The sequence below is a fragment of the Manis pentadactyla genome, chromosome 12 (genome assembly GCF_030020395.1).
Source record: "Manis pentadactyla isolate mManPen7 chromosome 12, mManPen7.hap1, whole genome shotgun sequence".
In the NCBI taxonomy this organism is placed as follows: domain Eukaryota; kingdom Metazoa; phylum Chordata; class Mammalia; order Pholidota; family Manidae; genus Manis; species Manis pentadactyla.
The window spans coordinates 15,457,914-15,481,776 of NC_080030.1; the positions used below are offsets into that span (position 1 = coordinate 15,457,914).

A 23,863-nucleotide genomic window follows, 5' to 3' on the forward strand; every position below is an offset into this window, starting at 1 on the left:
CCAGGGCACTCACTGGGCTGCGCTGTGACTCTGCCGCTGCATGACCAGGGAAGGCCAGTCTGCTGTCCCTCTCCTGCCTGGTGCGCAGTGACGGCTGTGGCTGTTTCCTGAGGACTAGCAGGAAGACAGAGTCAGGCTTGCCTCCTGAGGGAGATTAATACACTGGGAGGAGGAGACACGGGGACTGTCAACCTGAAAGAGTGGAGATACAGGCCAATTATTGATGCATGGCCTTGGGAGCCCCATGCACAGGACTCATAATTGGCTAAATTGATCCATGAGCTCTATTCCCTTAAGGCTTTGCAGTTTTGAGGAACCGTGGGAGGAAAGTCAATGTCCTTGGTCCAGCTCAATTACTTCTGATTCCTACCCTTTCCCAGAGGCACGTGTACTTGGCCTACTCCTGTAGCACGTCCAAAACAGAAGCTGTTCCTCGAAAGCTTAGATTATTTTAACTTGCAAATTCTATGGCACTTTTGATTTACTGAAATGACAGTGATGAAATATCAGGAATATTGCCATCGTTACTGTTAAGAATTACATACCAGAACCTGTAAATATTCCTGTATTTAAACATTTTTATGTCTGCAAGGAGAGTTTCCTACTTCAATTTTTTTTCATGTTTTTCTTTGGTATACATACAATAAAGTGCACAAATCTTACATGTACAGCTCAATGGATTTTATCGTGTGTATACACTCACATAACTATCACCCAGATCAAAACATGAAACATTCTCACATGTTTTTCCCTCGCATTGGTTTCATTTGTTGCTGATTTATATTGACATATTAGAAAACAAATTGTATATTGCCATTTTCTAACACTCTTTGTTCTAAGAGTATTTCTAGGTGTTTTTTTAAGTACAATTTTATTATCTGAAATTTATCATTGTGGTCTTTTTCCTTATTGCTATTTCTGTCCAAAAGCACAGGCTACCTCCCCTTGAACATTATGCATTATGTAACAGTGATAGAATGGACATCTGAGTGTCTTTGCTCTCTATGATGAAAACGATTCAAAGGTTCTACCATTTAACGTTATATTGGTTGTTAGCATACGTATTTTTTTGTTTATATTGCTGTTCTACTAAGATTTTAAATCTGGGTCAGTTTTAATTTACCAAAATGCCATTTTAACATCTCCAGAAATGAATATTTTGCTTTTCCCTATTATTATGACCACTACCTTTACTTATTGATGCTTTACTGTGTGCTAAACAGTGTCCCAAAAATTTTACATATATTTGATCTCCTCATGACAGTAACCCCATAAAGGAATCTAATTATGATCTCAATCATATTGGACAGAGGTGAGTAAAATTTTCCTACAAAGAGCCAGATAGCAAATAATTTAGGCTGTGTAGGCCACCACACATCCTTTGTTATAACTACTCAGTTCCATCGTGGTAGCACAAAAGTAGCCTCAGATAACAGGTACATGAATGAGCAAGTCTGTGTTCCAATAAAATTTTATTTATGCAAAGAGTTAACAGTCTACTTTTGTCTTACAGATCATAGGTTGGAATAAATTAAAATTATGTGCCCAGATCCACAGCTTGAACTTGTCCAGGATCACAAAGATAGAAATGGAAGTTCAGTTTTGAATTGTTGGAGTTCTTATTTTAAATAAAACTATGTATGTAGAAGTTATAATCATGGTGACCACATTTGGTGTGAACTTAGCATGTGACCAAAGTTTTATCACATTAGGTGATCCCCACCGTGTGCTACCAATATAAACCTTGTCAGCTGAGCTCCCTTGTGCCTCTGTTTCACCATGTCTATGATGTTAATAAGCGTTTGCCTCATAAAGTTTTTATGATCAAGTAAGTGAATACATGGAAGTTACGACTTAAAACATGAATGACAGAGAAAGAAAGCTCATTAAATATTAAATAGTGTTTTCTTCTATCTCTTCTCTTTTGTCATAAACCAAGCTAACCCTTCCCTTAGAGCATCTCTGAAACTAATTTTGGTCCTTTAAACTCTTCTCAGTCTAAAAAACTGGGAGAGTGAAGCAGGAATTTATGATTGCACAGAAACGAAATGGTCCTGCCCCCAAGCAGCCACACCTGTAGTGCTTTCTTTATGAATCTTCGATGGTACTGGATGGCTTTGGTTTGATTTATCGCCAGGGATAATATAACTGCCTTAAGTGAAAACAAAAACTTTCTGACTCCTTGTCTGTTTTTACCTCCCTTATGTGTCTACTGTAATGCCAGCGTGCTTTAGCATGCCTAACTGCACCAATGAGTTTTGAGTCTCTGCTCGCATTTGACTACCTGACATTTGACTGGACCAAACAAGTCACATGACAAAAGGCAAGAACACACGGGTGAAGAAATGGTAGAATTAATCTAAAACATGGGAATGAAGGCTATGGTCCTCAGACCATGACATGAGACCACTATAGAGACGAAAGCAACTATTAACACAGGGATCCCATTTGAGCATTCCAAAATTGCAAGGTCATATATGTCCAGAGACTTTGCTCACCGGACACTGAGAAGTTTTGCTGTTCCCTAGGTGGTGAAAATGAAGACATTCCAGCTTATTATGGCTCAGGGTTTCCTTTGGATCTCAGTAGAGATGGAGGCTGCCATGGAAATGGGCTAGCTGTACACCATGCTCTCTCAAGTTTAGCACCACTGGTATCTGGGCCACAGAGCTCCTTGTTGTGGGCGCTGTCTGGTGCATTCCCTGAATTCCTGGTCTCCTTCCAATAGATACCAGCAGGCCCCCTAATCCCAACTGTGACATTCAAAGTTGTGTCAAGATATTGCCAATGTCACCTAGTGGGTAAAATTTCTCCTGGTTAAAAACCACTGCTGTGCACACTGTCTTAAAGAGCCTTTTATCTTGTCCAGAGCAGAAGACAAGTGTAGCTTGACTCAAGTCCACATTCCTGTTGGGAGTTGAATACCATATTCCCACATGGCATTCCATGTATGAAGTTACAGGAACTTTGAGAAACTTCACAGAATATAGGTACAATTATGTGTGCCTGCATTGTGCATTTATGGACCTTCTGATTCTCCAAGCGCCAGTGACTCAGAACCGCTATTGTTTTACTCAGGCTCTTGTGTCCAAAATTTGGAGGAACAAATACTGGACCCGAAGGGTTGGGAAGTGTCACAGATGGTTTTGGGTTCTTAAACTTCAGCACATGTAATTTTCACAAAATACCCCAATGTTGTAATTCCTGGAACACCCAGGGGCTTCCGTGCCTTGAGGCATTTCCCCTGCTGCTGCTCTGCCAGTGCTGCACTTGCCCAATATTCACCTTCTTTCCCTTTCTAATATTCATCAGCCTTTAGTTGAAATCTTTTCTCAATTTCTGAGGCACTAATTTAAAATTATTCTCTCTCAGGTCTTCTCCATCCACCCCCCAGAGCACTTGTTTCCTTAGAGCACTTGTTTTAGTGAGTGCTGCTTTCCCTGGGATTTGAATTCTTTGTGCACAGTGAGTGTTGTCTGTCTTCTTCATGCCTCTGTCCTCAGCACCTGGAATGCTTGGATACAGGAGGCAGTTGGGTTGGTTCTTTCCCTTTCTGCTCGACACTCATATCTCTACTTATTGATTTGTATCTTTTTTCAATGACAGAAAATTCTTGGAATATCAAAATAAAAACCAAAACCTACCTGTTCATGATATTTTTAAGTGAGAAATAAAAAAAATAGCACAGCTGCACACACAGCTTGGATGGATCCCAAGGGGATTATGCCAAGTGAGAAAGTCTACCTCAGATTACACACCGCATGATTACATTTATATCACATTCTTGAGATAACAAAATTAGAGAGGAGGACAGATTAACGGCTGCTGCGGCTGGTGATGAAGAGGATTTAGTCTAAAGGCAAACGAATAGCCTTCAAGAGCTATTTTGTGGTGATGGAGCAGTTCTGTACCCTGTGACAGTGGTTCCATTAATCTACATATGCACTAAAACTGCAGACACACACATGTGCACACTCATGTGAAGCTGGTGAAATCTGAGTAAGATTTGTAGGTTTCCACTGTGGGCAACTGGGTAATGGATTACATGTTCTTCCTTGTACATATTTTTTCTACAGCCTACTATGAATCTATAATTATTCCATAATAAAAAGTTAAGCACACAAACACCAAAATGTCCAGAAAGTTTAATGTGTTTTCTAAGGACAGAGAAATAATGAATTGAAATATGAAGACTGTAAATCACGTGTCTTGATTCCCAGTCTTCTCTCCATTCCTCCAAGGAAACCCTTGTGACTTTAGCTGTCACATAAAAAGTTTTATCTGCACATATCTCAAATGCACTGCTGCTGATAATGTTAATAGTAGCAAGTTCTGATTGGATGGATTTATAGGCCAACTGGACATAGTAAAAGACAGGTAATGATATAAGCATCTGTCTCAAATACCTAGAAAAATATGAGAAAATAAATCCAAATAGAAGGGAAAAATTTATCTTTTAATTTTCTAATTTTGAAAATAGAAAGCAGAAAAACTGAAAGTTGGTTGTTTCAATAAATTAATATATCGTAAATCCCTTCCAAAGAAGGAAGATAACACATAAATTACCAATATCAGGAATAAGAAAGGGTATATAGTTGGTTTTCAAATATTATACAGAAATTGTAATATATCATGAACTTTATTGCAACAAATTAGAAAAGCTTTGGAATGCACACTTACAACTTAGCAAAACTAACAGAAGAACAAATAGAAAATTTGAATAGTGTTTTGTCTATTTATATGTCTGCTATAATTCACCTGTGAAACTATCTTACAAAAGCTTCCTGTAAAGAAAACCCAAAGAAAGTTTCACTGGTGAATTATTAAAAACATATCAGAAATAGGTAGTTCAAATTTTATACAAAGTCTTTCAGAAGTATTTCCAACTCCTTCTAAGAGACAGCATAAACCTAATTTAGAAAACAACAGACAATTAAAATAAAAGACAAACTTCTCATGAACACAGACATGGAAATAATTTTTCATGTTACCATAATGAACTAGCAAGAGGAAAAGGCTAATAAACTCATACATATCATGTCCAAGGGTGGTTCATTCAGGAACACAAGATTCTTTACCAATTTAAAATCGAGAATTGTTGTAACTAGCCACGTTAACAGACTACAGGATTTTTTTTCTTTTAAGATCCTGATACATGCATAACACAGAGAAGACAAGTAATGATTCTAGGGCATCTGACTACACTGATGGACAGTGACTGTAGTGGGGCATATGGGGGTACTTGATAATGGGGGGAGTCTAGTAACCATAATGTTGTTCATGTATTTGTACATTAACGATACCTAAAAAAACAAACAAACAAAGAAATAGATAAATAAAAAGATCCTGATACATGCAGAAAAGGCATTGAATAAATTCAGTTTCTGTACATGATAGAAAAAATTGGCAACCTGGAATTGAATGGAATTCCTTTCACTTAACACATATTATTCATGAAAAACTTACAGCTATTGTTATACTTAAAGGTAAAATACAGAACACTTTCCCCTAGCTAAGGAACATGTACATGCATCACTTAAAGCAATGAGGCAAGAAAAGTAACAGTTTAGAAACCAAGCAAGACTTTATTTGTATTGACAGGACTGTAGACACAGAGAATCCAAAATAATCCCATTGAATAAATAATTGGATTTATAAATGTCACTGGATAAAAGATGTACAATGTACAAAGAGAATTTGCAATTATACGTGCTAAAACAAAAATCAAGAAAAAAATGTAGAAAGCAAAACACACAATACACCCAGAAATGAATTAAATAGTTGCATTCAATATCTATGATTAAGATTATGAAACACCGTTAAGAGAATTTAAAGAAGACCCAGGTAAATGGACAGTTGCATTGTGTTCACTTGGAAGACTCAGTAGAACAAACATGTCAATTTTATTCAGGCTTGTCTATAAAGTTAATGCAATTCCAAGCATAGTCTGAGATTTATTTGTGAAAATTGATATGAGATTCTAAAATCAGCATTTCAAAAACAAATGGGGGATAAAGAAGGCAAGGGAATCTTGGATTAAAAAGTTGGAAGTCTCCACTATCAGATCTCCAAAATCCTACAGATCAACATCACGAATGAGCAGAAAACTTGAGCACCCAAGAAATGTTAACAGATAGCATCTAACCTTTCTGACCTTTCAGAAAGGATTTCTAGAACTGTTTAGCCTTGGCTGAATTCGCAGACTTAATAGTTCCCTCCCATTGCTAAGTAAGCACAAGTGACAATATTATTACCTATATTTCTATATCCCACCTGCCTACTGCTGCCCCCCCTTCTCTACACATCACAATGGCCAAGACTCTATGATCCCACTGGTGCAGACTCTGGTTTCTGGGTGAGCATGGCAGCCAGGCCTAAACATTCCTCTGGCCACAGGGATTGGATAATGGTTGTCAACTGAGACAGTCACATTCAAATATAATAATATTGGAATAGTTCAAAAAGAACACTGCTCTCTTCCCCTGAGACTTCAACATGAAAAGAGAGCAGCCTGGATCTGGGGTCCACTGTAAGGAAAAATATCTTGCCAGGAAAAATAGCTAATGCAGAAAGAGTCTCAACCAAGACATGCAGTTACAATTCAGCCTCAGGACCCGGCCTTCCCTGAAGCTAATGAGACCCTGAAGCTAATAATACTCAAATCAGCAAATTCGTTTTAGATTACAACTGAAGAATAAAAGGACAAGCCAAAGACTAGGAAAGGTTATCTGCAAAATATATATATATAACATAAATGATATTTTATGTATATATAAAAAATATATAACATTTTATATCTATATGTATACATATGTAACTACATAGGTACATACATACAATAAAGGACACATAACAGAAGGAAGCACTTCAAATAAAAAAGGAACCAAAAATGTGTGAAATGCTTCAATAGGAGCACTCATATAAGTAAATAGCCAAGGATCCAACAGGCACATGAAAAAGTATTAACATCATTATGTATCAGGTAAATGCAAATTAAAACCCAAAATGAGATATCAGCATGTCCTCTGCTCGATGGCTAAAATTAGGTGCTTTCCAGGTTATGTGGAACAACTGGAAATTTCATGCATTGCTTTTGGGATTATAGGTGGAATTAACTTGTTTGAAAAACTGGAATACTTACCAAACTAAACAAACTCTCCCCTTATGATTCAGTCTTTCCTTCCTACATACAAAACAGATGCCAAGAGAAATAAGTGTTAAGTCTGTTGAAAGAGGAATTAAAAGGCAAACCAGACAATATGTATGGTGAGAAAAGAAAGGAAACAGATTAATTGTACAGACTGTATTTTGATATCTGTATGAAAATAAAGAATAAGCAAACAATATTGTAACAAAAGCCAAAGTTGTGGTTGCTTCTGTGCCACAGTTCTTGAGAAAGCAGATGAATGAACTACCTGGAGCCTGGAAAAGTACTTATCAGGGTGCGTACATATGTGACATTCTATCGAGTTGCAAACTGTAGCAGTTAGTGTACTTCATGCATGTTGCATGCATACTGTATACATGTATAGTGTATGTATGCCTTAATAAAACTGAAAAACGTGATTAAGGGAAAGTGGTACAAGTGTATTTTTAGACAAAAAGAAAATATAACAGAAAGAAACAAAGTGCAGCTAAATATACATGAAGCAGCACAAACCAACTAAATTTCATCTTACATGAAAAAGTAGTCAAATCTTGTTTGAAGGTGTCAAATATAAATATTTCCCCACTGAAACAGGATGACACCTGTGTGATGCTTACCTCAATGATACCTAATTTCTCTCACTGTTTGCAGCTCCTCCTGCTTTTGAGATCACAGTGCATCTGCACAAATATCTTTCCGCTTGAGCAGAGTGACATGATGAGACTGTACTATGTCGATGACAACAATCCTGGCCCAAACTGGGGTTAACGCTACAGAGTCACTTGATTTGACAAAAAGATGGTAATACCAAACTACAGTGTTAGTACTTGCCAGAAAATCTAAGAAGCTGTGTATGGCTGTGATGGAGAAACTCTAGGATATGCCTGTGCAGTTGCTGCCTCTGGGGTAACTGAAGTCAAGCACTTAATGTGCTGTTTTCATCCAGTATTGACTGGTGGGTCTAATAATCACGAAAACAAGCTGGAGACTGGAGCCCACAGGCTCCTAAGCATCTTTCTCCCTGTCTCATGACCCCACTAAACTAAGAATGGCTTCCTTTCCTCTGCCTTCCAATCCCTCTGCAAACTATTGTTTCAGACAAGGCTAATATGGAATTGGATAAGGAAATGATCCTGGGAAATGCAGTGTGCCACATTCAAATTAACACACAAAAGAGGCCAAACAACTTTACTTCTACCTTTCCCATCACAAGGCCTCTTTTTAAACTCAGGGAAACATCCAGCCCACTTACTGGCCATGAGAAAGGACAAAGAACAAAAAACTGATAACCCCAGGGAGGTCCTCTTAGTAAGAAATGGGAAAAAATATTAGGCAATTTGCAGTATCTGCTATCTGGTAGATGAAATTACCAACTACTAAATGAAATGAAATAACCAACTACTAAAGAAATTAAAAATAGCAAAATGTCAGCACTACAAAGACAACACACCTATGAAACAATGAGTTAAATAGAAAAGACTCCTCCTGCCTACATATGAAAAACTGTACTTCAAATCACCCATAGGTCCAAAAGTGTCCACTGTTCTGGGAATTACACTTATATCTGAACCAAAACAAGTACCTCATAATTAACCATATATAGCTTGAGCTGAAAAGGTATTAGAGGGATATATATCACCTTAAATATGTAAAAAAGAAACACTGAAAATCAATGAGCCAGCGGCCCACTTTAAGGGTGGACTTACATGTACACTAAGGTGGGAGGAACTAATAAAGGCTTTGCCACATTCCTTACATTCATGAGGCTTCTCTCCACTGTGACTTCTTGGGTGTTCAGTGAGGGAGGAAGAGTGGCTGAAGGCCTTCCCGCATTCCTTACATTCACACTGTATCTTTCCAGTGTGATCTCTCACATGTACTATGAAGGACGAGGGACAACTGAAGGCTTTTCCACATTCTTTACATTCATAGGGTTTCTCCCTACGTTGATTTTTCACATGCATACTAAGGGAGGTGGGAAAACAGAAGGCTTTTCCACATTCCAGAAATTCATACGCCTTCTCTCCAGTATGTTTCCTCACATGGATACTTAAGGAGGAAGGACAGTGGTAGGCTTTCTCGCATTCCTTACATTAATAGGGTTTCTCTCCCGTATGTGTTCTGACATGGATGGTGAGTTTTGAGGACTCACTGAAGGCATTCCCACACTCTGCATTCGTAAATCTTCTCTCCAGTATGAATTCGTATATGTATTATAAGGTGATAGGAAGAACTGAAGGCTTTCCCAAACTCCGTATATTCATATGGCTTATCTCCACTATGAATTCTTTTGTGTTCTGTGAGGGATGAAGAATAGCTGAGGGTTTTCCCACATTCCGTACTTTCATATTTTGTCTTTCCAGGGTGAATCTTCATATGCGCCCTAAAGAATGAAGAACAACTGAAGGCATTGGTAAATTCCTTACTTTCATACGGTTTCTCTTCATTATAAACTTAAGTCATACTAAATTCATATTTAATAACACTAGCTTCAGAACTCATACTTTTTTACCAATAAAACCTGAGTTTTTCTTGATGTCCCTGCATGATTCTATTTCTTTGTACTTCAATGGCCCAAAAGCAGACACTATAATGAATTTGGTGGATTTGATTTCCATTTGGCATTTCCAAAATATTAATAGATATTCCAAATATTCCATAATGTGTTCAATGTATATGTGTATATATATATATATTATTATTATTATTATTATACAACATATTCCATAAATTTCCAAATATTGACTCACGGACCCAGACTTATCCTGAAAGTTTACCAAAATATTATCATACTACACATGTGGTTTCCTGAGATGGTCCTATTTACAACAGTATTGTGGCTTAATATTGTCTCTGCCAAGCACAACATATTTCAGACATTGTAAATGATGCCTGCTCTTACCTGAGGGCTGGACATCACTTTCACTTTCCATTTCTAACAACTCTCTTAATACAATGTTTGTGCCTATCTCGGTACAACAAGTAAGAATTTCTCTAAGATACATTCAGGATAGATGTTTCAGTTGGAAAAACAGTTACATTAAATTTTACTACTAATTGCTTACATTTTTTTCTCAAAGGAAAAATCAGAAATAATCAAATAATTACTTTATTGTCAAGATATACACCAGAAAATCCCTGAGGTCTGTCTAGCTATGGACTTTCCATGATAGAACCACTTGAAAATTCCCATCTTTTACAGGGAATATTATTTCAATAGCTCAGATTTCCAAAACGGTCTATAAAGTACATTAGTATTCATAGGAAACCATATGGCTCACAACATTCAGGTGATAAAGACCTCTGTGAGCCATGTGGCCCATTCCTTTAATTCACATATGAACTCCCCAAATCCTGAGAAGGAATGAATGGTTTTACCGCCATTTGCTCATCTAGGAGTAAAGCAGGTTTTAAAAGAAAGTAGTTCTGCTTTGGTGGAGGGCACAGAGCCCCTAGATGGGAATCAGGAGAACTTTGGCTGGGTCCTTCAACTTTCATGTACTAAATACGAAGTGTGTGTAACTCTCAGCCTCCCTGATCTGATTGGTGTCCTTTCCTGAGAAACAGGGAGACTGAGTCCCAGCTCTAGGACATGAGCATCACCCAACTAAGATTAGCACTTGATCAATATTCACTCATTATTTTTCAATCAGAATTTGGATCGTTGTTAGGATAATGGACTTAGTGGATGACGTGCAATCCCAAGAAAGGGTTCATGGCCTTTATTCTGTTAGGTGCCAGAGAATTACAAGTCTATCATATCCCACGGAATTTGTTCCTGGGATTAGAAGAAATCATAAAATGTACCTCAACCTATATAAAAATATTTATTTCTCTCTATCTTTCCTTTGTCTTTTATTCATTTTCATGGAGATTTTTCTTCACAGTTTTTTACAATTAAGACTCTATTAAATGGAAAACAATGGGCCCTTGGAAAATTTGGGGCCTGGATACAAACACTGTTTTGTCTTTTATCTCGCACTGCAGAATGACACTGGAAGGAAGGAGATTAAAGGCAGAAGGTATCCAGTGTGCGGAACACATAGGGCATGCGCTCTGTTTCTGAGAACCAGGGAATAATCTATTGAACATTTAACAGAAACTGTTGTTCTCATAGCCTACATTGTGCCAAACAAAGTGCAGGCTCTGAGGAGTCAGGAATGATGAGATTCAGTTGTTTCCCACCAGGTTCTCAGAATAGACTTGCATAAGGATAAAAATAAAATGTCCTCTCAGAATCAAGGGAAATAATGTCTACAGATGACAGGATAACTGAGCTGGGTATCAGTTGCGTAGCCTTGATAATAATAAAAGTGTCTAATTTAATTTGCTCTTATTCTACTCATCCATCATGCATATTATCGCAGACCCAGGATCCATTATGTTGAAATCTTATTCCATGGAGTTGTGTCCACTAGACAGCAGATGAGAACACTGAGGATCAGAGATTCTAAAATCTTCACTGGTGTCACACAGGTAACAAATAGGACAGGTTAGATTCAGAATAAAACACTGGGTCTGTGATCCATACAATGAAACTGTTCACTATTTTGCAATGAGAGTCTAAGCAGACACCCAGAGTCTGTGAGCTCTTATCATGAGGAAAACTTCAATATATAATCAATTACTTTCGAAATCCACTAGAGGCTGTGTTGATCATTTCTTGAAATACACAAATAATGAATCACTATGTTGTACACCATATGCAAAGAACAGGCATCATCATGATCATTTTGTGATATACACAAATATTGAATCATGTTGCTGTACACCTGAAATGAAAGTTCTGTGGCAATTATATCTCAGTGATAGAAAAGAGGAAATTCACACAGAGCCAAAATTTAAACCACACACAGACATAATAAAGACCTAGCTCCTGGAAGTAGTGATCACACTGAAAGCTAAGAGGAATAGGGGAAAGGGTGGGATAGAGTACTTTGGTGAGACGAGGAATCAGCCATTGTGTGCCATGCTGAGGTCTGTGTCTATAAGAATGGGCGGCTGCCCAGACCCCTGTTTACCTCTGCTGTTGCTCTTTCACAACAAAGATCCATGGACAGACATGAGACCTCTGAAGGTGTTAAAGTGAACCTGACCTAAGCCTGGGTCCATAAACTGGATAATGCTACTGCCAGCATGGAGGAGGCCCCTGACTCTGAAGACACTGACTGGAGGAAGAAATTAATAAATATGAACAGGATAGAGAAGACCTTCCTTGAAGTATATCCAGTGGTATAGAGAGAAGGAAGAGAGACACAGTGAGGGAGAAACCAAGAAAAAGGAGGGAGAGAAGGTGGAATGAAGGGAAAAAGAAACCAGGCTGTAGCAGAGGAAACAAGAAGCTGAAGCAGAAGTCCACAGTTGACCCAATCAGACCTCCAAACTTCACTAAAAGGTTTGTACAAGAAAGGGTGCTATTGGCTTTTCTATCTCCACAACATAGCTTCTGAATTAACTTTAACATCTGCGCTTAGGCTCCACTGTGCATACCTTTCCATTTCAAAAGACTCCAGTTTCGACAGGAATGTAAATTTTCTCCGTATCTTCTCAGAATGTTCTCAAGAACATTAAGGGGCAAAATTTCAAATATGTCTTCATCTCAAACAAGGATTGAGATTGAACAAGAAGAAAAAAAAATAAGAAGAATAAAGAAGCAGTAAGTACCAAGAAAGAGGGAGCTCTGTTTATTTTGCAATGAAAGAAGGGGAACTGCTCCTGTCCAGACACGTGGGTAATGCATGAGGACAGTGAGAAGGGTGGACTGATGGACGACTGCACGTCATCCTGGAGTGGCTGTGATTTCAGTGGTAAATCCAGAACCATCTTCCAATTCCATCAGTTACACTAAGAGGAATAATTTTGTAAACAAAAGGCAGAGACCTAGATGACTACATATACACTGAGTGCCTGGAGACTCAGAATTTCTTGTTGTGCATGTTGGATTTTGCTGCATTTTCCAGTCCTATGAACCAAAAAGGATAAAACATATTGAGATCAGGTTGCTCTGCTGATAATCCTCTGCATCGCCCTCTTGATGTCCCTGCGCCTCAGGCTGTAGATAAAGGAATTCAGCATGGGGATTTCCACAATGTACATGACAGAGGCTGCCGCAACTTTCCTGGGGGACAGGGACACAGATGAGCAGAGGTACACCCCAAGACCTGTGCCATAAAATATGCAAACCATGGCCAGGTGAGAGCCTCAGGTCGAGAAGGCTTTGGACTTCCCATCTGCCAAGGGGACTCTCAGAATGGAGGAGACAATTCTAGTATAAGAGTAAAGGATCCCCGAGACGGGGATGCCACCAAAGATGGCACCATCAGAATAGGTCAATGTGGTATTGGTGAGGGTGTCCGAGCAGGCAAGGTGGACAAGCTGAGGAGCATCACAGAAGAAATTAGGGATTTCCACATGTGTGCAGAAGGTAAGTTGGGACACCATCAAGCAGTGAATCTGCAAGTCCGAAAGGCTGATGACAAATGACACCATGACCAACAGGCCACAGAGGTGGGGCCTCATGATTTTCGCATAGTGCAGTGGGTGGCAGATGGCCACGATCTAGTCATAGGCCTTCACAGCCAGGAGTAGGCTGTCCAAACACCCAAAAAGAAAAAAGAAAGACACCTGAGTGAGGCAGCCTGCATGGGAGAGGGACTTGCTGTGGGTCTGGATGTTCACCAGCACCTTGGGGACAGTGGTGGTGCTGAAACCAGTGTCAGCCAGGGACAGGCTGGAGAGGAGAAAGTACATGGGGTTGTGGAGGTGGGGACAGTGCCGACGGCCAGGATGATGAGCAGGTTCCTCAGGATGGTGACCAGGTACATGGACAGGAGCAGCCCAAAGAGGAGGGGCTGCAGCTCTGGATCCTCTGAGAGGCCCAGGAGGAGGAACTCTGAGACGCCTGTAAGATTCTGATGTTCCATGTAGGTGGGACACCTGCTGGAGAAGAAGATATAGTTTGAATTAAAAAAAACAAGAATAAAGGCACTGAGTCAAATTTGTATTGCTTATATTTTGTATAAAATTATATGTATTAATTAAAGTGTGCAATATATATTTATAAATGTATATTGTAATACATATTAGTATTAACATACATTGTACATTGTGTGAAATACAATATGTAATAAATACTTTTAAGTTGTGAAAGCAGTTTGGTTTTTGAATTTTCTTTTTTTAATTGAAATTTAGTTGATACCAAATATTATATTGGTTTCAGGTGGACAACATAGTGATTAGACAATTCTATACTTTTCTAGATGCACACCATCATAAGTGTGATCACCATCTGTCAAATTACAAAGATATTGTGGTATTATTGACTATGTTCTGCATGCAGTACATTTATCTCTGTGACTAACTTACTTTATAATTGGAAGTTTGTCCCTCATTATCCCCCACACCTCTTTCGCCTGTCCCCCCTCTTCAGCCCCACCAGTTTGTTCTCTGTTTTTATGACTCTATTTCTGTCCTGTTTACATTTTACATTCTATACATAAGTAGTATCATATGGTGTTTGTTCTTCTCTCCCTGACTTAGTTCACCTAGCACAATACCCTGTAGGTCCATCCATGCTGTTACAAATGGCAAGTTTTCACTCTTTTGCATGGCTGAATAATATCTCATTGTGTGTATATAGGCAGTAAACTATAATATCAGCATTAGGAATTTTTTTTCTGGATATGGGGGAAAATACAAGAATAAACAAACAGTATTCCATCAGACTAAAAAGATGTTTTCCAACAACGGAAAACATCAACAAAAAAAAGGCAATCTACTGAATGGAGAATATACTTGCAAATGACACATATGATAAGGGGTTAATGTCCAAAATATATAAAGAATTCATACACCTTAACGCCAAAGAATATCTGATTGAAAAATGGACAGAGGACCTCAATAGACATTTTTCCAAAGAGGATATGCAAATGGCAAGCAGGCTTGTGAAAACATGATCAACATCACTAATCATCAGTGTATATATTTTTGATTCAAGAAATTCACAAGTAAAGTATTTACACTTGAGGACAACACACCCTGGTACCTTTATCAGTATTCCTCATTTGCAAGCTCTTCTTAAAACTCATTGCTTCTTGATATCTGTGTTGTTTATCTGTTTCTCAAATGGACAAAGACAAAACTGGAGCAACGTGGTCACAGATGGATGCCGAGAAATACCAAGGGCTTAGGGAGGTACAGCGAGTAGTGGACTTAACTTTAGAGTGTAGTGAAATTACTTACCACTTTTGGAAGTATGCAACAAGAAATCCAGATGGAAAATAGAGCAGTGATTTAAAGAGTGTCATCCTAGCATCACAAGATAAGGACAGAAGGGTGAGTTTGTAGAAGAAAGACAATAATTTAATAACCAACAAAACCGAAAAATCACACTTCTGGCAGACAATGTATTTGAGGATAATATTGGAAGAAAATGACAAATCTACAATAAGCTTCTCCATAATTTAGTCCTTTAAGGTTGATCTCTTCAGGAACTCACAATTTAATGATCTTGGGTGCTTTTAAAACTATCCTCATTCCTAGGCCCACACTAGTCCAACTGAATCAAAAGGAGCACAAAAATTCTCAATCACAATATAAGCTGGTCACAGGGAGAGTAGTGCATCGTGGAGAATATAGTAAATGATTCTGCAACATCTCCCAATGTTGGCAAATAATAACTGCACTAGTGGGCGTGAGGATATAATTATATGGATAACTGCTAAACTACTGTGTTGTATAGTTGCAACCAATGTAAGATAGTGTATCAATGATACTTCAACAAAAAATAAATTTAAAAAATAATCTCTGGGGATGAGACACAGCCATCAGTATTTACAAGACTCCCCAGGGGATGCCAATAAAATCCATGGTTGAAGACCAGGAAACTGCATCGTCAGACAATACATAAATGAATACATTTGACAGATGCAAACTTTGTATGGAAAATACACAGGCTACTGTGGGAAAGGATGTAAAGTTCAAGCATATAAAAAGAGGTTATTTCACCTGGATAGCAGGTTTTTGAGAAGAGTCTCTCGTTCATTCATTCTGATGACCAGGGATCACAAAATATTACCCAATACAATTAAAGACAAATTAAAACAACTAACGCTCATCTGTGAAACATGGACAGCAGTGAAAAACATGACAATGGAAAATACACGACCCAGGAAGAGAATTCACTGGTATACATGTTTAACTTTGCTGATTTTTTCACCCTACACTCCAAAAAGGACTATACCTACCGAGATGAGCCTGTTTTGCTGAGGAACCTCCACATGGAGCTCTGGGTGTCCCTGTTCCTCATGCCCAGATGAAGGGGTTCACCATGGAGAAGACCACCAGATATATCCACAAGGCCACCACACCCTTCCTGGGAAAAAGTGAGAACGCTGATCCAAGACACTCCAACAGCTGTACCACAAAGTAAACAAACAACTGACAGTGGAGAGCCACAGGTGGAGAAGGCTTTGTACTTCCCACCTGCTGAGGGGATGCTCTGAATGGAGCGGGAAAATTTACAGTAAGAGAACAGGATCTATGAAATAGGGAGACACCAGAGATGGCACAAAAAGAATACATGACTATTTTATTGGTGCACGTGTCAGAACAGGTGAGGTGGAGGAATCGAGAAGGGGCACAGAAGAAATGAGGAATTTCCACATCCTTGAACCAGGTGGGTTTTAACATCCTCAAAGTATGCAGCTGAGAGAACAGAGGCCAATGAAGAAAACCCTTCAGCTAAGCCACAGAGGCTTGTGTTCATATGAGCAAGTAGTGCAGGGGGTGACAGATGGCCGTTCACAGATCATAGGCCATCACGGTCAGAAACATACCATCCATAAACCCCAAAATGACAATGTAGACATCTGAGTCAGGCAGCCCACCTAGGAGATGACTATGCTGTGAGTTTTGATGTCCGCTATCATCTTGGGTATCATGGTGGAGGTGAAACTGATGTCAGCCAAGGATAAGTTGGAAAAGAAGAAACGCATGGGAGTGTGGAGGTGAGGTTTGGAGCTGACATCCAGGAAATAAGCATGTTCCCAAGCTTGGTGACCAGGTACATGGACAGGTACAGCCCTAAGAGGATGGGCTGCAGTTCCAGGTCATCCAAGAGATGCAGAAGGAGGAATTCTGAGACATGTGTTAAGTTTTGTGGTCTGGTGTAGCCTTGATGCTTTTTGAAGCACAGTGGGGTGTGTACAATAAAAGGAAACATTATAGTAAAAATGCATCTATTACTGTGTCTGTATGTTGGGTTCAAGAAATTGCCAACCAGTATACAAGCCTGGAGCCATACACCCCAGTGACTTGCAATATTTATCAGTGTGATGAATCCTACCTGCCCAGAGCTGTTTTCTCATTGGCTTCTGTTATTCACCGCTCTACACACATGAAATTTAGAGAATAATCAACTGAAGAGGATCAGAGGAACTAGAACACTGAGATAACAAATCCATGATCACAGTAAAAACACATCATACTTCTTTAAGATAAAATATACACAAAAACTATTTTTCACCCATTAAGAAAAAAAAATAATTCAAATTTAAAGAACTTAAGAAGCAGTTATATGTAACTTACTTTATTCAAATACAATGCTAGATATTCTCTGCCTTTAGAATATTTATAAGCATTTCCATTTTCTCACATTTAATGGGCAGGCATGAAAACAGGAGTTAGGGGTTATTGGAAGCATCTCGGATACAGGACACCACAAAGACCCCAGCATCTAGAGAGACTCAGGTTGTGTCTCAAATTCACTGTACAACAAATCTTCCTTGGAGACAACCTGGCAAAAGGGTAGAATTTCCTCTGCATTGGGTACTTCTGCAGACCCCACTATACCGCTTCTAGTTATGCTGGCTCAAGTTGACTGCCTGGATTCTGTTACAGCAGGTGGGCCCTCCATCATCAGGCCAATCTGCAGTGATTGCAAGGCCACACTTAACAAATGCCCCAGGAGCTCTGATTTCTGCTAACCAGAGAGGAATCAACAGACTCGAGAAGGCATTGTCTTCAGGTTTATTCGTGTTTTCAGGTAATGAAAATTTTAATAAATGTGGTTTGGTTTATTTGTTTTTTTTCCCCTAATTTATGAGAGTGGAATGTATGTGGATAGCGGGCTCTTGTAACTTTCTAAATCCATTCTGTGCAGCCTTCCTGACCTGACCCCTCTCTGCTGAGTAATGTGAAGATTCGTTTGTCATTAAATGAAGGGATGAAAATGTTAATGTGTACCCATTATATACATCATGTACAATCGCCAGATTATATACAATAGTCAGATAGGACATGGAGGGAATGATGCTCTTTTTCCTGTGTTCGGATAAATGACAGAGGGTATCTTTATGGTTTAGTACATGGCAGGTATGCAGAGGTGGGCATGAGGAGAGACAGGGTGGGAGATGTTTAGAATGATTAGTCCAGAGAAAAATGTATTATTAAACTGTAGTTATTTTGTAGTAGATGACAGAGATGAACAGGAATTCGCAGGACATGGAAAATGAAAACCAAATGTAGATATGATTGTGCAGTAAAATGTTACATATTCTCTTTGTTCTCATCCCAATTTCCAATTCCCCTGCCAATGTGAGTGTCCTTGGCCAAATGGCAAGTGAGCAGAAGTGGGATGGGAAGGGAAGAAGGTGAAGGTTGGAGCCTTTTAAAATATTTGGGCAATAATAAAAATAATACGACACTGAAGTCATCACACACTGGGAAGAGGGGATCAGATATTAGACTTATCACCAAAGATGAGCATACAGGACATAGTGTTTAAATAATAAAGATACTTATGTTCATGTAGTAAAATTTATAAATTATTTTGGGCTTTTCCCAATTCTTCCTTAAGCAATGAGAATCTTTGAAGGAAACAGGAATCTTCTCACATTTAGTGTGTGGCGTGTAATTCAGAAATTACTCTCCTCATTTTTTTATCCCTTTATTATATGGGGAAGTTTCCAAACCCCATTTTTATTCTGAGGCTTCATGTTGCAGTTTCTATTCAGGAAAAACAGATCCCACTTGAGGGTCCTGGTAATAAATACAGACAGACCATACATGTCTTAGCAAGGCCTATGAAGGCAAGGGATTTGGAGAATTGGAAAAAAAATATGAAAAGAGGTTAAACTGTTTCCACTTTTTCTTATTATAAAGTGAATAGTTTATTCAGTGCTGTAGAGAGTAGTGATGTGCATAATCTCTACCCCTTACTGTGCTATTTTTAATGTATGGATAAATGGTAGTCAGTCCCTGCCCTTGACCTGGCCATGGCCTCATCGTGTATACATAAAATGTAATGGCCAGGCAGGCATTCGAGATAAAGTAGTCATGGTGTTCAAATAATTTATTTGAAGTATGTCAGACTCAGAACAGATGATAGAATTGCATTGATATTTACAGTTTTCTTACCATGTACACATATGATCTGTTAAATCCAAGAGGGCTTTAAGCATTCTGCCATGCCAAGAGCTTAAATGACGTAAAGGGATAACTTGAGCTTTTAGGACATAGTGAGTTTTTAAATATATTTTTCATTAAAGTATACTTAATATAGTATTATATTGGATTCAAATATGCAACATAGTGATATGACAGTTATATACATTACTTAAAGATCACCCACTACTGTAATTACTCTCTGTCAACATAGAAAGATGTTACAGAACTATTGACTTAAGGCATTTTACTGACCACTTTTGAAAGTACCTAAAATGAATCAAGATGGCAAATACAGCAGTGATTTCAAGAGCCTCACCCCAGCACCAGAAAGCAAAGTAAAGAATGTGAGTTTTTTGCAGAGACCATAGATTCATAACCAAAACCTATTTCCAGCTGTATGGATTAAGTAGAAGATAGTTGAAAATCATTATCAGAAATAATGGGAAAAACAGATTGCTGCTTAGGCCCTTCATGTCTTCCCCCTGAGAGCTCTGATCTCATTCATTTCTTCAGCGTTTGTCCCTGGGCAGTCGGAACACTGCTTGGTATCCTAAGGCATCCAAGCCACCATTGCAGAAATGTTCAGACTTACATCAGCCAGTAGGTCTCAATGTCGGTTCCACACTGGAACCATCTGGATGCTTTAAAAACTCCTCATGCTCAGGCCACACTCCAGTCCAACGAAATCAGGAACCTCTGGTGGCGAGACTCAGCTACCAGTATCGAGAAGTTTCCCAGATGATTCCAGTAAGAACCAAGGCTGAAACAAGCAATTACATCTTCACACAACACCTACATACCGAGATTTCTGAAGGACCGACATGTATGGAAAATATACAAGAGCTGCTGGACAGGCGCAGACTTTAAACATATGAAAAGAGAGTCATTCATCTTCCTGGGATGCTTGGATCACCAGTGAAAATCCACCGAAGTACCCACGGAAATATTGGGATTCCATCACGAAGGAATTTGGACACACCCCCATTCCCATTAAAGTTGTACCAAAGGGAGCAATATTCAGATTTTAAGCAAGACAAGGTGGAACCCACATGCTCTGCCAGAATGATGTGATGAGTGAGAAATAACTGGCAGGTGTAGGTGTTCGGCTTTCTGCATTTTCCAATGCATGTTCCAAATTAATGGCATGAGGGCTGAGATTAGACTCTTTTGCTGAAGAGCTTCCACATGGCCGCTTTGATTTCCGTGTTCCTCAGGCTGTAGATGAAGGGGTTCAGCATGGGAGTCTCCACGGTGTACACCACCGAGGCCACCGCTTGGTTCTGGGAGAAAGTGAGGCAGCCAAACTGAGGTACACCCCAAGACGAGTGCCATAAAATAAGCACACGACTGACAGGTGAGAGCCACAGGTGGAGGAGGCTTTGTGCTTCCCACCTGCTGAGGGGACTCTCAGAACAGAGGAGACAATTTTGTAGTAAGAGAACAGGATCCCAGAGATAGGGAGATACCCGGAGATGGCACCAACAAGATACATGACTATGTTATTGGCGGAGGTGTTGGAACAGGCGAGGTTGAGGAGTTGAGTACGGTCACAGAAGAAATTAGCAATTTCCCCATCCTTGAAATAGGTGAGCGGGGAGACGATCAAATTGTGCATCTGGGAGACCAGAAGGCTGGTGAAAAATGATGCCGACATCAGCAAGCCACAGAGGCGGAGGTTCATGATGGCCATGTAGTGCAGGGAGTAGCAGATGGCCAGCAGTCGGTCATAGGCCATCACGGCCAATAGAAGACTGCCCAAACATCCAAAAAACATAAAAAAAGACATCTGCGTCAGGCAGTCTGCATAGGAGATGACTCCGCTGTGAGTTTGAATGTTCACTATCATTTTGGTGTTTGTGGTGGAGGTGAAACCTAGGTCAGCGAAGGACAGGTTGCAGATGAAGAAGTACATGGGGGTGTGGAGGTGGGGGTCGGAGCCAATGGCCAGTATGATGAGCAGGTTCCAAGCATGGTGACCAGGTACATGGACAGGAACAGCCTGAAGAGGACAGGCTGCCATTCCCGATCATCTAAGAGGCCCAGAAGGAGGAATTCTGGGACACGTGTTAGGTTTTGTGGTTCTGTGGATCTTGGACAACTTTTGAAAAAGAAAAGAGTGTTGGGAAAAAGAGGCAGGTAAGCGGGTACATGGGCCTGTACCCATGGTTTGCGTGCCAGCAGTTCACAAGTAAATTATCCACACACGGGGTCACATTCTCTGGTCCCTTCAGCAGTATTGCTCAGTGTCTGAAATCCAATTTCCCTAGCACTGTTTCCTCACTAGTTTCTGAGATTATTCACCTCTTTGTATACACACTTACATTAGAGAAACTCAGATATAGAATGACAGAAGAAAAGAGGACATTAAGGGATAAATGAGCAATCCATGAGAATACCATAAAATGCAAGCCTGCTTTTTTTATGGAAATATGTTGAATAAGAAGTGTTCTTCCCCGTCTAGGAAAAAGAACTATTCCAATTAAAGGATGCTTAAATGAAAGAAGCAGCCTTCTGTCATTCAAATACAGTACAAGCAATTCCACTGATTTAGAATATTGATAAGCTATGACTTGTAGAACTATATTATCTGCATTCTCAATTAAAGTCAGATATTTATAATCAGAAGGTTTTTATTCTATGTACCAGTTATCCTCATGAATTGTCAGTATTCTTTGGTTTCCTGGCATAGACACAAACCAGTACCATTTCACTGCACCTCTTGTCGTTTTGGGCACCCCTGAAATAAAGACAAAAGCAGGAAAGAAGCAGTGTGTGCAAGCCATAAGGACTATGCTCTGTTTCTGTGAACCAAGGAAGGATTTATTCAGTATTTAACGTTTTGGTGTTGTTGCCAGTGCTGTTCCAAAGAAGATGTAAACTCTGGGGATTCAGAATTGAATGTGACTCAGTCATTTGCCTCCAAGTACTCAGTATCCAGTTGTCTGGGGACAAAAGGAAAATGCTTTGTCAGACGTCCATTAAAAATGAAGCCACCCATCTGATCACCATATACTTTGGATGAATGCAATAAAGATTAGTGTATTCGCTATTAGGAATTATAATCTCTAAATTTTCTGCCTGTTGTATGCATCCATCATATTTTTAATCACATAGGTACTATTCATTATCTATTTAGTCCTTCCTCAATGGTATCAACTGGGAATCAACTGAGAAGACAATGTGGAGACTCAGTGACAATAAGAATTTGCTTCTTGTAACTAGTTAATAAGCATGGTAATGGGACTTAAAATTACATAACAGAGGCGCATGCAGTTAATTTCTTTACTGTGTTAAAATTTAGAAAGATTAAAGCAGAGGTTAGGAGCTGTTAAACAGTAACCCACTTATGGGCATCTTCCCATAGGTTCTGGTTTCCTGAGTATGGAGAAAACTGGACATATTGACCTACTGTTTCCCTTTGACATGGAGGAGGGCTAACTGACAGAACAGAGGAGGAAGTGGACAGCCTAGGCAAAATCCAGGAGCAGGTGCATGAGAGAGATCTGCCCTAAATTCATGAGCCAGCTCTTACTGCGATCCCGCCTGGCCATCTCAGTGAGCCTTCCTATACTATATGCAGCAAGTGCCACCTTCTCTACCCACGGAGGCCTGCCAGTGACCTCCAAAGACAAGAGCACGGTGGGCAGAGGGCGTCTGTGTGGAGTAAGCAGAGAAGTGAAATGGCGGGTTTCGTTGGCAAGGGATGGCCGCTGGCTGGGCGCCCTGCGTCTCCAGCCCGACTCTTTGACTCCACCCCGGCTTCATCCCATTCTCTCTCATGATCAGGAACAGTTACACTGGCAGTCTGTCATCCCTTCATCCTCTCTGGAAGAATAATAACAGGGCACATAAACCTTAGGAGTGACTACACAGATAACACAGAGCACTCCATTCACAGCCTGGAACTTGTGATTCTACTCAAGAGCCATGGTGTCATGTCCGCGCTCACCCGGCCTCGTTCTCCTTTTTCATCACCCTCTTGATCACACGGGGATCCTTAGGAGAGACCTGCGAGGGACTGATTTCTCAGTGTGGTGAGAGAGATGCCTGTAAGGGCTGGGAACAGTGTGGGAGTAAGGCAGGACTCCGAATGCAAGCTGATGCCCAGCAGCAGAGCCGAGGACATACACGTCATGTCTGTCTGCGCTGACGCTGCATACTGGCACCCTCCCATGTGGCCGCTCCAGCTGCCTGCTTCTCCTGATGATGCGTACATGCCTCCCCAGTCCTTCCTGTAGCTGGTACTCCCAGCGGCACTCACTGGGCAGA

General features: G+C 39.9%; 2 pseudogenes; both read right to left on the bottom strand.

The window, feature by feature from the left end:
• Window positions 1–13,141: 13,141 nt before the first annotated feature.
• LOC118920806 (olfactory receptor 7E24-like) lies at window positions 13,142–14,070 on the bottom strand (annotated as a pseudogene).
• Window positions 14,071–20,751: 6,681 nt separating this feature from the next.
• Window positions 20,752–21,664, bottom strand: LOC118920810 (olfactory receptor 18-like; annotated as a pseudogene).
• Window positions 21,665–23,863: the final 2,199 nt, after the last annotated feature.